Consider the following 16,680-nt stretch of genomic DNA (forward strand, 5'->3'; position numbering starts at 1 on the left):
TTAAGCCCCATTGAAGCACATTGCTCTTTTGTAAACTGTCCCCCTTTGGATCCCTATTTTCCCTCCTTTGGATCCCTACAGAGACTGGTTTGACAACCTGACCAATATTCTAGCTTTTACTCCCCTAGCACTTTCCCATATTAAATGATTAGTTTAACATGAAAAAATTATTTGGGAGAATTAGCTAGTAGTTTTTATGACAGGGAGCGTTCATTTTCTTGGTGATGCCATTTAGGTAATGCACCAACAACATTTTAGGGAGGAATGATGAACATATTCGCATAATATGTACAAAAATTTATGTTCATTTTTGTTGATGACTTCACAATGTATTCAAGCATGAATCAATATCTCGAATGTTTGTGAACTCAAGTTTGAACGATGGCGGGAAAAGAGGGTTTGCCTAAATCCATACAAGTGTGTGTTTGGAGAATACAAGGGAGTGCTACTGGGACATGTGGTTAGAGAGGGAATGAAATGGATGACCGACCTCATCTTTTACATCCGATGCTTGAAATTCAGTTGAATTGGCTAACCTCTTGCTAATTGCAGCCTTTTACTCTTATACATTGTTCTTTTCTTATGAGCCAGTCTCTGTTCCAAATACCCAGGCATAATGAGTTTGATGCAAAGATTTAATTTCTTTGATGGAAGATCTAAGACACATTTGTGAGACTTGTTATTCTAATATTATTATTTTAATTATAAAGTCAACAAATTTGTATATAATAAAAAAGTTAAATTTATGTTATTGACTTATGTGACTCGTTTTGTCTAACTATTGTATTACATTGTGTATATGAAACTAACGTGAATATTATTATATAGATTTTCTTCCATTCCAATTATTATGTAATTTTTTCTTGGGTGTTGGTCAAAAAGCTACACAGTTCTATTATGTGGGTCATTTTTACTGCATATCTATACTATCTATACTACTCTATTAAGGAGAGAAGAATTCCTGCTGCCACATGGCAATATCCCTTCTTTTCTCTTTCATCTGCCCTGTTATGCTCCCCAGACTTCTCCAGTATTCTTGAACAGGATCCAGCTCATAGACGTTACGTCTCTCTCTCTCTCTCTCTCTCTCTCTCTCTCTCTCTCTCTCACGTTGCGTCCATGAGTCTCCATCATTCCAGGAAAAGAAAGGGAGGGGCGAAACTGGAAGTACCTGTCCGCAATGTAGGCGTGGGAGAGTGGGAAAGCCAAACTAGGACGTTCGAGCATCTCAGGAAGCTCAATAGTCGGGGGGGGGGGGGGGGGGGGGGGATCTCACTGACTGTAGCTAGCTGCCTCATGTCGGCAGAGAGCTGCTTGCAGGCAAAGATAACTACGAGAGAGCGAGGGATCGGAATTCGGATAAGGTGCAAAGGACTCAGGTCGAAAGGATGGCACATGGTAGCATATATGCTGGCGTAGCTCATGCATCCTGATCTTCTGGGCGACCCTCTCTCTCTCAATCTCATTTTCATACAGTCAAAGGTCATAGATTTTGAGATGATTCACAAGTTAATCAATGATCTGAAATGTGGGCTGGCGACGGTAGGGAGCTTGAAGCAAAGACATCCTATAATGGCAAGCTTACAACCGAGGAGGGCACACACATGGCTGCAGCTATGGCGATGGTTGCTTCTGCAATGGCATGTGCATCTTCGGCCCCACCAGCTTCGCCATCTTCTGTGTCCTCCTCCCCTTCGTATTCGTCTTCATCTTCATCGACACCATCGCCCATCCCAAGGCAGGTCCGCTTTCTGATGTCTATCCCTAACACGTCTTTTTCGACGACTTCCTCGACCTCCCTTCACGACACTTCTCTGCAATTCGCAAACATGAATATGTGGTTCATAGGTGCTTATAGTACGCAAATATTTTTGGGCGAGAATGAGCCTGCAGATTCTGTAGTGAAGCGCTTTCGATGTGCCCTCACGCAGGCAATGCAAGTATAATCGCAGATTGCCTATCGCCGCCGTTTCTTTGAAACCCCACAAGGCAATGCAAGTATAATCGCAGATTGCCTGTCGCCGCCGTTTCTTTGAAACCCCACATGATATTGCAAAGCGAAAGGGCCAAGCAGCCCAGCATAGACAATCCAAGTCGCAGCTCCTTCCAAGCGGAACGACTGATCCGGGGAAAACAAGTCAGGCTACGTCGGTTGTGCTGATGATGAAGACAATGACAACTGGGAGTATCATGAAGTGGCTTAAGCGAGTGTTTTCTTAACTAACATGTGACGAGCCTTGGACCTGGCAAAGATCGAGAAGGACCACTAGAATTTTTCCAGAAGGTTTCATCGCCTGACTGTCCTTATATATAGTTTATATATAGTTGCAAAGTATGCACTATGTTCAAATGAATTTTATACGGTATAAGATTTATTAAACTAGATTCTTTTCGTCATGCAGTTGATCTCATTCTATCATCTCATAGACTAATGCATTTTTTCTATCCAAACAATATAAAAAAAGAGAGAGAGAGGTTGTGTCTCAGCTCGGCTATGTCTGATTAAATCTATTCCCTCATCATAGCGTGTTGCGCACACCTCCACTATAGGAGAGTCAGAACACTTTGATGAACAATTGCGGATTGGGTTTCCCCAAGCTCCTCTCTCTCTCTCTCTCTCTCTCTCTCTCACTCATGGTTCCGCTCATTGCAGAAATCATAGACAAGGATTTTTTTAGGACATAGATACTCCAGTTGCAGGATGCAAACTAGATACCCATGTAGAACTCAGTGATAGAGAATGCTAACGTACAACATCGTTCTCTCTCTCTCTCTCTCTCTCTCTCTCTCCCCACAATTCTCTCTTGCCATCATGCATGAAGCAGCCAAGTGGCAACTCAACCGCCATGTGGTGAATACAGATATTGGTAGCAGGGAGGCACGAGATCATAGTAGTTACAATTTTCGTTGTTGTTGTTGTTGTTGTTGTTGTTGTTGTTGTTGCTGTTGTGTGTGTGTGTGTGTGTGTGTGTGAGAGAGAGAGAGAGAGAGAGAGAGAGAGAGAGAGAGAGAGAGAGTTTTCTAAGTAACCTGATAGATCTATTTGAGAAGAGAGAGAAGATATATTAACGTTTTGAAAAGGCCTATCTATACTACTCTATAACGCATCAGTGTTTCAGGCTGAGCCACGGAGCAGGTTTGCAAGAGGCAGTTACTCATGTAGCGAACTAGGAAAAGACGTCAAATCTTGAAATGGAGTACCAGCTAAAGTTGCCGCTCTGTTCAATGAAGGGGATAGGGGAGCACCACAGACAGAGAGTGAGAGAGAGAAGGAGACACACGACACACAGATATGGGTGGGGAGACTCTAAGAGTGAGCAGTCCCATATACACTTATGCTATGTATAAGGTATACAAGTCAGTGGGCGCCCAGACTCTAGGCGGCCGGGCAAGGCACAGGCGCCTATACCCCAACAACCTCCCACTTAAAGGCGACTGTGCCTTTAAGTAAGGGAACCTAGTCTAAAGACTACAAAAGGTGAGAGAAAACCGCTCTCAACCGATGCCCACTGGCTGGCTGTGATCGTGTGCATCCGGCTGTCCTGCTCCCGTGTAAGTCCATACACCACCAGACATACCGCACACGTACTGCAAGTATGTACGCAATACCTGCATATCTCCCTCGTGCACTATGCCATCATCAGTCAGCAAACGACTGACAACCCCAACTGCAAATGCTCCCACTGCAGCTGTGATATCCGGTCTCAAGATCAACATCTCATACATGAGACCACCGAATGCCGATCCAATGCTAGCGGGCCCTGCTAGCTCTACGGAGCATGCATCAACATATATATCCTTGGCAATAGGCATCTCTGACTGACAAAGCGTGTCAGCCACATGCATCTCCTAACTGTCCGCAAAAGACGCATCAACGTGTCGTGCAACCTCAGAGCAAACCAGCTGCTCTAGGTGTCTGCTTAAAGACATATCCTGCACAACTATATCCCCATGCTCACTGTCGAGCATAGAAAGGAATGACTGCATAATCACTGACATCTCAGTGTCCTCTGCAATCATCCACTGCAAACATGACCACTCAATCTGATGTGACTCACTAGAGCTCTCATGCTCTAACTCCGTATGCATAGACTCTTGCTCAACGTCCTCCTGTCGTGACTCACTAGAGCAAGACCGCTCTACCTGTCTATCCTGCATAGAAGTATCTTGCACAACTGACTCTCTGCTTTGCTCAGTCACCAGCAAAGCATGCATGTCTGACCCTGTCACCTCTCTATGTGACTGCTCAAGTTGTGCCCCAACTGTGTGCACAACGAGCTCACTACTCTGCACTCCATGCAAAGCATCCTGCAACCCATGAGCAAAAGAGACTCGCCTGCTCTCTCGCTCTCTACCTGGCTGCGTGATCACAGAGACAACACCGTCTCTCCCGTGATCCACATGCAATGGGTAACCTATACCACTCCTGGCACCTCTCACAATCACTAGCGAACCCAAATGCATTACAAAATCTCGCTCTCGTAGGGAAATCTGACATCCACAATCTCTAAGCTGACCAATCGAGATCAAACTCACTGTCAAATCTGGTACATGGCGCACATGTCGTAACAAGTAAGATGCACCACTCGGTAATGACAGTCTCACATCTCCTGCACCTGCTATCGCATGCACCGATCCATCGGTCAAACGTACACTGCCAAGCATCCCGCTAGAATAGCTACAAAACCATTCACGATGCGGCGTGACATGAAACATAGCATCTGCATCTAGCAACCACTGCGAAGGGAGTGCACTATCCACATGTATAGCATCTTGTGCATAGCTCGAGGTAAAAGTGACATCCCCGTCACTAGTATACTCCGACACTACATGTGCCTCAACTGTCAAAGCAACTGAGTCCATGGCATCACTACATACATCTCAGAGACTGCCATGTCTCCTACGATGTAGCATACGACGAAAACAACGCCGTCTAACGTGTCCAGAATGACCACAATACCAACATGTCACCTGTCGGCGTGCTCGTGAATGTACATGTCTCACACAAGTCCGTGATGACTCAGATCTATCATACATATCATGTAATCTGCGCCAAAGTGCTCTCGAAGTAGTCTCATACATAACAAGAGCATATACAGATTCCACAAGGTGCAAAGAGAGCGTAGATAGTGCCATCTCCTCTAGCTCCTGCCACTGATCGTCAAACATGTTTGAAGGTCTACCTACATCACCACTCAATGGCCGATGCAACCCTCGTTGTGTCAATGCATCAAGCATACACTCTCTCCATGCCGCAAAGTCTGACCCATCAAACACGTGCATCTGTGAGAGGTCACAATCTGATCTATCACCTGTCTCTGCCATGAGCACAATGTAGCAAACTAGAAATCAAAACCACCTCACCAACAACACCTGAAAACTGTCTACCAATATGGCCAGAAACACAATGTAAAACCTGTGAGACACACTCCAAAATAGAGCTCCCGCAATGTCAATACAAGCATCGCATGCTCTAGTATCACACTGCAATCTGTGAGCTAATCACCAAGCCCACACTGTGCGGTATCGATGCATACACACGCACAAATCTCCCACCTGCAGAGAACACCGCACGCAAATGCTGAGTGCAACCCGCAATCTCTACCTAGATCGCATAAATGATGCGCATAAAACTCCAGGGAAAATTTCGCCAGAGTTTCGACGCACAATGGCTGTCAACACAAAATAACCATTGTCCTGCAAGCTCAATACAATGAGCAATCAATGCGCATCAAACTACACTCAACATACATGTATAAGCTCTGCAAAACTATGGCAAACAATGCTCGAGATCACAAGACTCTCCCACCCGAGAGCAAACCACTGTCTCAAGCAAAAAAAGATACACAACTCCTCACTCTTGCGAGAGTGGATACAAAAACACAAAACTGTGTCCAAACTGACAAAACCTGTCAAAGTGAGAGTAAACACTCGATCACAAACTATGGCGAGAATCTGGGAAAAATCCGACAGAATTTCCCCTGAAAACTGAGCAAAAAACTCCAGTACAATCTCTACCATAAACCATAACACTACTCAATGCCAATGAGTAGAAATGTCAAAATGGCTCCACATTTTCACATACAATGGCAATCCGCACTCAACGTACATCAACGAAGTGACCGCGCATAAGCAAGCGCCAAAAGATTTACAATCCGGAAACTTATTCAATGCGAAAACAATGCTCTCAAGAGAGCTCACCGGCACTTGAAAGTGCTTGTCAAAATGCATGTATAATGGGCATCAACCATGCGCCATAACCATATGCAAACCATCCGCAAAGACCATGAATCCAAGCACAAAATCACTGCCAAAGTATCCTGTGAAAACCAGTGAAAGAAGCTCCACCTATGTGCTCCAAAAAATTGCGTCTCTCAAGAGACCGCCTCGATGGTGTGTAAACGCCTCCGTACTTCGTTGCCCAAGTCTACCAAAAACGCTCAAACCACAAGCTTAACACAAGCTGCAATTGCATCTTCAGCTCAGATTTTATGCACTCAATTTCAAGCATCTCGTGTGCTTCCAAAAGTGCATCAAACTCGCACACAATGCGACAACAGAAAATCTGGAATTTTCTGTATACAGTCAGTCTGAGCTGAATATCAGCAAAACGGTGAGAAATTTGCAAAAAGTTTCTTCTGCAAAGATGTAGACCACGTCGAAACGGATAGGCATAGCGGATAGAAATCTCAGATCTGCATTCTACAAGGAGAAAAACGAATCTGAAAATAGTGCTGCTGCGCACACAGTTTTTAGGGCAGCACCTTCACTTACACACAATCTTCCACACTCCTTTCTGAGCTTCCACAAGAGCATACATCACTCTCAAATGAGCTCACAAGCTCCCATTGCATTCTCACAAAGCTTCCAAGATTTCTTAATCTCTCTACCGTCGAGAGCGAGCGAGCTATCGCCTCAAAGCTCTCAAAGTCGTCGTGCTCTCCGCGGTCACCATAGCTCTGATACCAATTGAAGGGGATCGGGGAGCACCACAGACGGAGAGAGTGAGAGAGAAAAAGACACACGACACACAGATATGGGTGGGAAGACTCTAAGAGTGAGCAGCCCCCTATACACTTATGTTATGTATAAGGTATACAAGTCAGTGGGCGCCCAGACTCTGGGCGACCGAGCAAGGCACAGACGTCTATACCCCAACATTCAACACCTTTTTCATGAACGTTAGCAATCAGCGCTCGAGGAAAGCCGTTTAGTAAACTTTAGTGTAATCCAACTAAAGTTTGAGATCTACGTCTAAATTTTATAATTTGAAGGTGAGAAAACCTACAAAAGTTACAAATAAGTGTAAAATTTTCATATATGGATTTAAAAAGTTTTTGTAAAAAGTTTATTTCAAGGGGTGAAACTTGGCATGGTATATTAACAACCCTATGCTCAATTGTGAACATAGATACATAAAGACATTGGAAAGGGGGAATAAAGACATAAGAGAGATATAGTGTGAGTGTTTCTAGGTGTGATCATGAGTAAGATTGAGAGGTTGTATAGTATTGGCCCATTGGTAAGAGTGAGCGAGGCCCGAATTCAGGCATGCCACGTGGAGGCTAAAGCATTTTTCATGGAATTGGTGGACAAGAGGATGGACTACGGGAGGTGGGAGACCATTATAACTTACACTCCTTGACGTTGGCACCGCTGTCTCCATGCACGAGTATGCTCAGTGCACACTCAGCTTGCTCTCTCTCTCCATCGTGCGTAGCCTTAGGCCTATGCTCAACGGCTTGGTCTCTCTTTGGGGTCTGACTCAAAATCTCTTACCTTGGAAGTTGGGAGAACTCCGAGGTTGTGCACGTGCAACAAACACTCAAAGGTTGACAGTTGTTGATAGGTTTTGAAACTTGGGGCAAACTGGAGAGAAAGAGAGAAAGTTCCTTGACTCCTGAGTCGTGTGTGCGTGTGTGAGAGAGACATGGAGAGAGAGAGAGAGAGAGAGAGAGAGAGAGAGAGAGAGAGAGAGAGAGATGGGTTGATGGCTTGATGAGGAGTCGACTACCTAGAGTAGCTAGACATAAATGGCCGTGTGCGGCATGCACATGTGCGAGAACGCGCGCGCGTGAGAGAGAGAGAGAGAGAGAGAGAGAGAGAGAGAGAGATAGAGAACACTGGAGCAGCAGACCATATTGCTAAAAAATTAGAAACAATTTTTTATGGCTTAAAGACAATATTTAAGAGCACATTCACATATATATTAAGCTGAGCAGCATTTCAAAAAAAAAAATCAAACATACACAAATCCACGTGTTAGTAATATTTTCTACCCATTCCAAAGCGAAAGTTTTCCTTCTGTCGCTGCTCTCAATGGGCCATTACAATTTTCTAACCGGCTCAAAATCTATACTGCTTCTATTTTGGTGAATAATCTATTGATCCTATAATGGAGATCCATTCTTAGGCTGATCTCCATGTGGCTCAAAGCAAGATACAGGAGTCGTGAGAAAAAGTGAGAGCGAGAGTGATCAGTCAAGTAGTTGAGAAGTTGATGTGCTTGAGTCGATTGGTAAGAGCAAACGAAACCCGTCGGAAACGGGTCGCATGAGGTCGTATATATAATAAAAGGTTTCGTTTTTATTAGTTTGGATTTTTCGTGTATATGTTCAGGTTGTATTTAGGAAAGTCTTTTTTTTTTTTTTTTTGGCTATGTAGGAGTTGAATTAACGTTCCTTGTGACGCGAGCGGCAATGCAATGGGGGGGGGGGGGGGGGGGGGAAGATTATTGATTCCTATTGTGGGTGAAGGGAGTTTATTTCGTGCACGAGCGAGCGATTCATATACGCGCGCACGAGAGAGAGAGAGAGAGAGAGAGAGCTAGCTAGCTTCGACAAGAAGCTGAGCACCATGCTGATGCTGCCTGCGTGTGTGTATACATCAGAGCATGTTTTCTCTATGCCTGCACTGCCAACTTTTTGCTGGTGGCTCACAGTCTGCCATGTGAGGCTCACCAAGAAGCTTTTCATGAAGGCAAGGAACGCGAGAGAGAGAGAGAGAGAGAGAGAGAGAGAACTTCGGCAAGGATCTGAGCTCCATGTTGATGCTGTTGCGTGTGTGTATGAGTGATAGCATGTGGTTTTTATGCTTGCGTTGCCATTTTTTTTGTTGGTGGCTCACAGCTTGCCATGTGAGGCTCATCAAGAAACTTCTCATGAAGTCAAGGGATCCGACACAGAGAGAGAGAGAGAGAGAGAGAGAGAGAGAGAGAGAGCACTACAATCTCCATATAGTTTTTGGCTACCTGCTTTTAAGCAAGGAGAAGCGTTTGGGCGAAGGGTTCCTACTCGCCACTGTGTTGCGTAAGGTGGATGATGCGTGCAGCTACGATTTGGTGGGAATAGCCCATGTTTCCTTCCAGCTTTGTGCAAATCTTTGAAACCAGCAAAAGATAATTAATGAGTGCCGTCATCCCATTATCATCGTCTACTAATTTCTGTGTATAGACCATTTCTCTCTTCTGTCCCATGATTCCCATCGCTTTGGTCATGTGAATTATACAAAAAAATTTGACTTTGTAACAATGTGTAAAGAACAAGCTACGATAAAGCTTTTGACATCCCCTCCACGTGATTGTTTTTTTCCTTTTGAAATGCTTATTCAAATCTTCTATGAGTTGTGCAAAACGGGCTATCTGTTTTTGGCTATATGTGTTTTTGTCTTAGTTTTGTGTGAGAGAGAGAGAGAGAGAGATGTAGACTCAACAACCTCAATTATCACGAGAGCAACAGCAGTTGTCTCTTGCCTCCTGTGTGTGTGTGTGTGTGTGTGTGTGTGTGTGAGTGAGAGAGAGAGAGAGAGAGAGAGAGAGGGTTGCCACTCCGATGGTTGTTCAATGCCATGGAGCCGTGCAATAAAACTAAAATCGAAAGGGGGAAAGTGGAAGGGGGTTGTGATGCACGACAAACTTCTCACCCCAAAGTGGTCTTATCTTAGATCTGGTGGACTCTCAGGGGAGCTGATGGGGAAGTGCAAAAGTGCAGCTAAAGTTTTGGAATGGGGGGAAGCAATCAGATATTTTAAGAACTCCATTTTGCACTGGCTCCCTTGGCTCTCTAGAATATTGGGGCCGCCGCATAGCCCATATTAAATAGAAATGGCCAGGAATGTGAATAATAAGAGGCTCGTTCAACTTGAGCAATTCTGGGATGGCAACAGGAAGTGCTGGAAAACTGTTGACTCTTTAGCCACCCAATTTCAACCAAATGGCTTTGAGATCTTACTAGTCTACAAGGTGATGAAAGAGCTTGATAAGGTGGTGATGCCAATTTGTGAATCCAACTTTGAATGGGACGCTTGGAGATGGCCCGGGAGTAGTCTCTTTTGGAAACCACATTCTAAAGGCATTTACCATGCATCAATGCACGAGGCTAATTGGTGTAGTCCCCCTTAACAAATTATGGAAGAGGCACTGGACGGAAAAACGGTGGGAGGGAGTCATGGAGAACATCTGGAAGCCAAGGTGGCCTCAGTATATGAAGATATTTTTGTGGAAAGTGATGTGGGGTGCTCTACCGACGAGCATGAAGATACAAGAAAGAGGAATCGGGTCCGATCGTTGCTCGGGGTGCATAATAGCTAGTGAAAACCTAGCCCACCTTTTCATAGGATGCCAGGCAATTAGTGGCATTGCTGGAAAAATATGCAAGTGGATTCAAAGGACATGGAAAACTAAGTTCTTCAAGAATGATGTGTTCTTTGGTAGTAACAGGTTGGGAAGTCCTGCTCTTCTTGTCTGCACTCAAATAATCAGATACTACTTCTTGTCTGCACTCAAATAATCAGATACTACTTCTTTCACCATATTTAGCAAGCAAGGAACCACCGCGTGTCTGAGGGGGATTTGGCTAGATGTGGCAAGATTTGGTGAAATAATACAAGAGAGCAGAGTGACGATCCACATGATCGGAAGCAAACAAGCCTCAGAGGACTGGTCTAGAACAATACATGACATCTTGTAATAAGTAAAGCCTAGGAGTAGTTGTGGTCTCTATGTCAAGCAGAAAACTTGTAATCCTTTGACCCTCAAGGCTCAGTCCAAGCTCGAGCTTGGTGTATATTTCTAATGTTCTTAATACTATCCAATCACAATTGTGTGTTTTGCAAAAAAAAAAAAAAGTTGTGATCGTCTTGCTGTACCATATACATGTGGTAGTGATGTGTGTGAACACACTAGGACCGTCGGGGCATTTTTCCCCTCTTTAGGAGGTTTTTTCCCCCCGAGCATTGTATATACGCCCATCACTCTAGGGCTATCTATCTTTCCATTGCACACCAAGTAACACACTCTCTATTGTGTGCCTCTCATTGTGGTTCTTTAAGTCGATGATTTGCTGATCACTGGACCAAATGAGAGACATATTGCTGATTTAAGGCTGATTTGAATGCTACTTTCAAGATAAAAGATTTGGGGCTGTTGCATCATTACTTGGGTATACAGTTTAAGCAGTGTGATGGTGGTATTGCCTTGTGTCAGAAAAGTTACATAGAGACATTGTTATGTAAGTTTGGACTTGAGGATTACAAACCTATTGCCACTCCCATGAAAACAAGTTTGGAGTTGAGTCTACATGATGCTGGCGATCCTACTGATGTCACTCTTTATCAAACTATTGTTGGCTGCCTCATTTATGTATGCAACATGAGGCCCGATATTCAGTTTGCAGTCTCACAGGTCAGCAGATTTATGCATAGCCCAGGGTCTAAGCATTGGCAGACTGTCAAGAGGATTTTCCGCTACCTTAGTGGCACTTTACATCTTGGCTTGTTTTATCCCAAGGGGGGATCATTGCCGCCAGACTTACATGTTTTCTCAGACTCAGATTGGGCTGGTTGTTTTGACACGCGAGTGTCCACAAGTGGTTTTTGTTTCATACTTGGTAGTTTATGTATATCATGGTTGAGCAAGAAGCAATTTACTGTGGCCACTTCGAGTTGTGAGGCTGAGTACAGGGCAGTCTTCACAGCTACGGTTGAGTGTGCATGGCTCAGACACCTTATGGCTGATTTAAGTGTTGGACAGGACACTGCCAACACTATCTACATTGACAGTCAGAGAGCATTGGCAGTTGCGAGGAACCCAGTTTTTCATGCTCGCACAAAGCACATTGAGGTGTATTACCACTATGTTAGGGAGAGGCTCTCAATAGGAGAGATCAGCTTGGCTTATGTGCCAACACAGGACAACCTTGCAGATCTTTTCACAAAGGCATTGTCTCGTGAGAAGCTTGAAGCTTTCCGCAAAGATTTGGGCTTACTCCCCTTTGTGGACTGATCATGTCCTCAGGGCATGGCACTTCCCTTTACTCATGTGCCAGCTCTCGTTCACCGCATCACTCCAGGGGGGATTTGTTACCATATACATGTGGTAGTGATGTGTGTGAACACACTCGGACCGCCGGGGCATTTTTCCCTCTTTAGGAGGTCTTTCCCCCCGAGCATTGTATATACGCCCATCACTCTAGGGCTATCTATCTTTCCATTGCACACTAATTTACACACTCTCTATTGTGTGCCTTGAGCTTCCTTCGTCTTCTCCATCTGTGTGCGTTTCTCTGCAACCCTAATTCTAACACTTGCTTGCAGCTTTAGTCGTGGCTCTTCCTCCCTCCTCCATCAAGCTCCTGCTCTCCCCTTAACTCAACAAGGCAACCCTCTATTGCTCCATGCTCTGCCCGCACCTTTGGCTATGGTTTCGACTATCCACAGCCATCAAAGCTTCCACGTTCGCATCGTTGCAAGTATGGTGGGCCCCTTTGCCCGCATTGGACCAATCTCAAACATACTCCACCTTGAGGAGCCTTCCCAATACCTGTCGTTTGTAGGGGTCTTCCCCCACCTACCCATAGAAATCCCCTAGCTGTTTGTGGTGGGCAACCGATGAAGGGTTGTTGTAGAAGAAGTCACATGAGAGAGAGAGAGAGAGAGAGAGAGAGAGAGAGGGAGAGAGAGGGTTGCAACCTATGTTAGAAAACCATTTCACCCATGCAAAGATGGCCTACATGTCTATGACCTTCAACTATGTTATTAAGCTCCATAGCCATGTTGTGGAGCATGAAACACAGGTTTTGTGTTATGAATGAAGGTTACTTGACTCCCCCCAAACCATTAGGTAAAGGCATGAATAAGTAAGATCTCTGCGATGATCTACCAACTCAGTATTTCCTCACAACTGCCAAGATGATTGAACCTCCCTAGTAGTAGCTACCACTATGTGCATGTTGGGAGGAATGGGACATTCTTTGTCCCTGCCAACCTTGGCATAGCCACAACATGTTCCACAATGTGCGTTGCCAAGGTTGAGGAGAGTGCGAACAAACATTTTCTTGATCATCAACCCTTGTTTCTCTAGCTACATAGTGCACCTCGACATGCAAGCCTACCATTAGGAAATTTCGGAGGTCATTTGGAGAGCCATATGAAGAGAGAGAAAAATAGAGCGCATCTAATGAGCATGAGGGCTACGTTACGTAGGAAAGTACGTGTAAAGACTCAAAAAATAGGAAAATAGCCTAAAAACTTGGATTGTGGCATCGTAATTTCCTTGCTTTTACTGAGCTGTTAGGTGCTTGCCAGTGGTCCCACTGCTGATATTCTCTTATGGTCATTAACATACTGGAGGGTGACCATCAAGCCCGCACAAGATATTGGAATTCTAAAACACTTTCCTTCCATTAGAATGCTTTCAAAGTGAATCTCCCTCCACTAAAGCTTTTCTCTGAGAGCTATGGCTTCCACGTCTTCTCGCCCAAGAAGCTCTAGGTGTTTACTGTCTCTCACACCAACAACCAACAACTGCACTTTGCCTAGAAGGCCAAGTAGTAGCATATCCTCAATTACAATATCAACTTCAATAAGTGCAGAGAACCAATGGGTTGGACAAAAGATAAACAAAGGTTCAAGGGTCCTCATGCAACCAAGTAGACCCAAGAGGTCTACTGGTATCAATGTTTACCGCTCAGCATGGAAGGCCAGAGTGTTGGATTTCAAAGTTGAAATCGGCAAAAGATCTGTAAAGGAAGTTCTTGTTCAGCATGTGTTTACCCATCCAGATGTGATAGCAAATGGTGGAAATGTATCAGATATACATCAACCACGTTGCAATTGTAAGTACTCTTGACATCTGAACTTCCTTTGATTTGTCATTTCACTTATTGATACTCTCATTATAACTTTTCTTATATATTTTGCAATGTTTATCCCTCTTCTTATGAGCAATGTCTCCATTCTTCACAGCTCAACTACATTAGATTTGTCATTTTTACTTATTGATACTCTTAGTTTAACTCTTCTTATATATATTGTAGATGTTTATCCCTCTTCTTATGAGCAATGGGAGCCTGTGGAGTGCATAATAGGCCTCTTCCTTGTTGTTCATGCCCACATTGGTTCTCTACATTATTCAGGGAGGAGGAGCAAAAGCCTGGCTGATGAAGGGATATTTTTTTATGACCACTTCTACCAACTCAGCTCAGGGAATAAGAATGGCATGTTGGTAAAACTACTTCTACCAACCAATTGGAACACTGTGGACTGGCCAGTTTCCGAGGAAACAATGGTGGAGGCAATGCGAAGTAAGCTCTACAAGGATATACAGAGGTCTCTACGTAGCTCTATTCCCACCAAACTGGTTAGAATTGCAAACTTTTGTCCTGCTGCACTCTTCATAGAGTTCTTTCATAGCTACAATATTCGTGTAGCTACAATATCCGTGTTACGAAAACTATGTTCATGTGCAAGTCATTTCAGTAGTCATCCTGTGACAAACTTCTTGACAGAGGACGGTATGTAAAGGAAGAGATTGGCTTACGGTGCGAGGTCGCGCTTGATACTCTAGTTGTCAAGTACATGATTGCAAACCAATCACTGTTACTCTCCTTTTGGTATATACGATCACAAATACTCAATGGTAAGTACATTCCTATGGACCAGGTTTCTACAGGTTTGGAAGATAATCCTTCTGTGGATGTGGAAGTGATTGATAAAGAGCATGGCCTAATGTTGGTGGTTACAATAAGGGAGCTATGCAGTCTTCTACAGTTGCGGCATGACATAATTGAAGAGTCAATGGACAGGGACCTATCAGATTTTTCATTTTTCCTAGCTGGCCGTAAGGTGATGCGGCGAATGGAAAAAGATATTTTGTGCAAAGAGTTGGATGGTCGGGTTGAAATAGTGTCAATGTAACAGAGATTCTTGTGAACCCAAGTGTATACGAATGACTTTCAATACATAAAGTTTTTTGAGCTCATTTGTCAATTGTGCCCTGTGAATATAAGTGTGCTTGAAATACATTTCTTTAGCATGTCAAATCTCTCTCTCTCTCTCTCTCTCTCTCTCTCTCTCTCTCTCTCAATGTTAGACAAGACAAAGACATGATAGAAGAGTCATCTTAATTCATTAGAAAGTACAAACTCGTCCGTGAACAATGGACTGAGATACAATTTCTATAAGTATGGAATCAGAATGTCTTCAAGGTAAAAATCAAAGGAATGCCCCTCGAAAGAAGGTGGTGAGATAGTTGTTCCCGGTGGATTTAGTTCTCCCTTTTCAAGAGTATCATCAATCAGTAGTGTATTAGTTGCATCAAAGGGTACACCGATTTCGCTAAATGGTTTGTACAAAAGAGGTAAATGTGGTTTTTTAGGGTGGTAGTGGCCCTCGACGGTAACACATTTTCTTTGATCATACAAAAAGGCTAAATCTAACATGTGAGCGCCGCATACACCGCAAACTATTATAACTAGTGGCGACAAGTTTTGCCTTTGCATTGAAGACCATATGGCAACTCTGAAGCGCGGAAGAAGAAACTGAATAAATTCCTTGGTTCCTGGACGAACCACGACTCGACAAGTTCCCATCCGAAACGTTTGCAAATCCTCAAAGGGTTCTGTGTCACCGAGAGGCACGCGCATCAGCACCAACCCATTGAGGTCCAAGATAATCAACCTCTGTAAAAGTTGACAAGTACATATAAGTAGTTAGAAGCTGAACATATTTTGCCATACTTGAAAAGACATTACCGGAACAACCGTATCTACAGGTAGCAAGGGTCTATACTGGGTCTCTGTAGTGTTGTTGTCGTTGTTTCTCTCCTCTGCTTTAGCTTCATCATTCACATCTTCATAGTCATCATTCACATCTTCATCAAGGGTCTCCCCCATGGCTCTTTCTGCCTCATTCAAGGTTTCCTCCAAGGTCTTTTCCTCTACCGCGGTTGACCGGCTTGCATCATCCATCCTTGCCTCATCCATATCAGTTTGCTCATCCCTAGGCCTGCTTTCCTCATCCATATCCTTTTGCTCATCCATTGGCCTGCTTTCCTCATCTTGGGTTTCATCCATAGGCTCTTTTGGCTCCTCCACTGGCTGCCTTGCCTCATCCATCCTTGCCTCATCCATATCAGTTTGCTCATCCCTAGGCCTGCTTTCCTCATCCATATCCTTTTGCTCATCCATTGGCCTGCTTTCCTCATCTTGGGTTTCATCCATAGGCTCTTTTGGCTCCTCCACTGGCTGCCTTGCCTCATCCATCCTTGCCTCATCCATATCAGTTTGCTCATCCCTAGGCCTGCTTTCCTCATCCATATCCTTTTGCTCATCCATAGGCTCTTTTGGCTCCTCCACTGGCTGACTTGGCTCTTTCATTGTCTCCTCCATAAGCCCCTCTGCATGT

At 44.2% G+C, this 16,680-nt stretch overlaps 1 pseudogene; it reads left to right on the forward strand.

The window, feature by feature from the left end:
- The first annotated feature begins 1,297 nt into the window (after window positions 1–1,297).
- On the forward strand, window positions 1,298–2,385 carry LOC147442414 (uncharacterized; annotated as a pseudogene).
- Window positions 2,386–16,680: the final 14,295 nt, after the last annotated feature.

Source organism: Adiantum capillus-veneris, chromosome 14 (assembly GCF_014529385.1).
Source record: "Adiantum capillus-veneris isolate H3 chromosome 14, ASM1452938v2, whole genome shotgun sequence".
In the NCBI taxonomy this organism is placed as follows: domain Eukaryota; kingdom Viridiplantae; phylum Streptophyta; class Polypodiopsida; order Polypodiales; family Pteridaceae; genus Adiantum; species Adiantum capillus-veneris.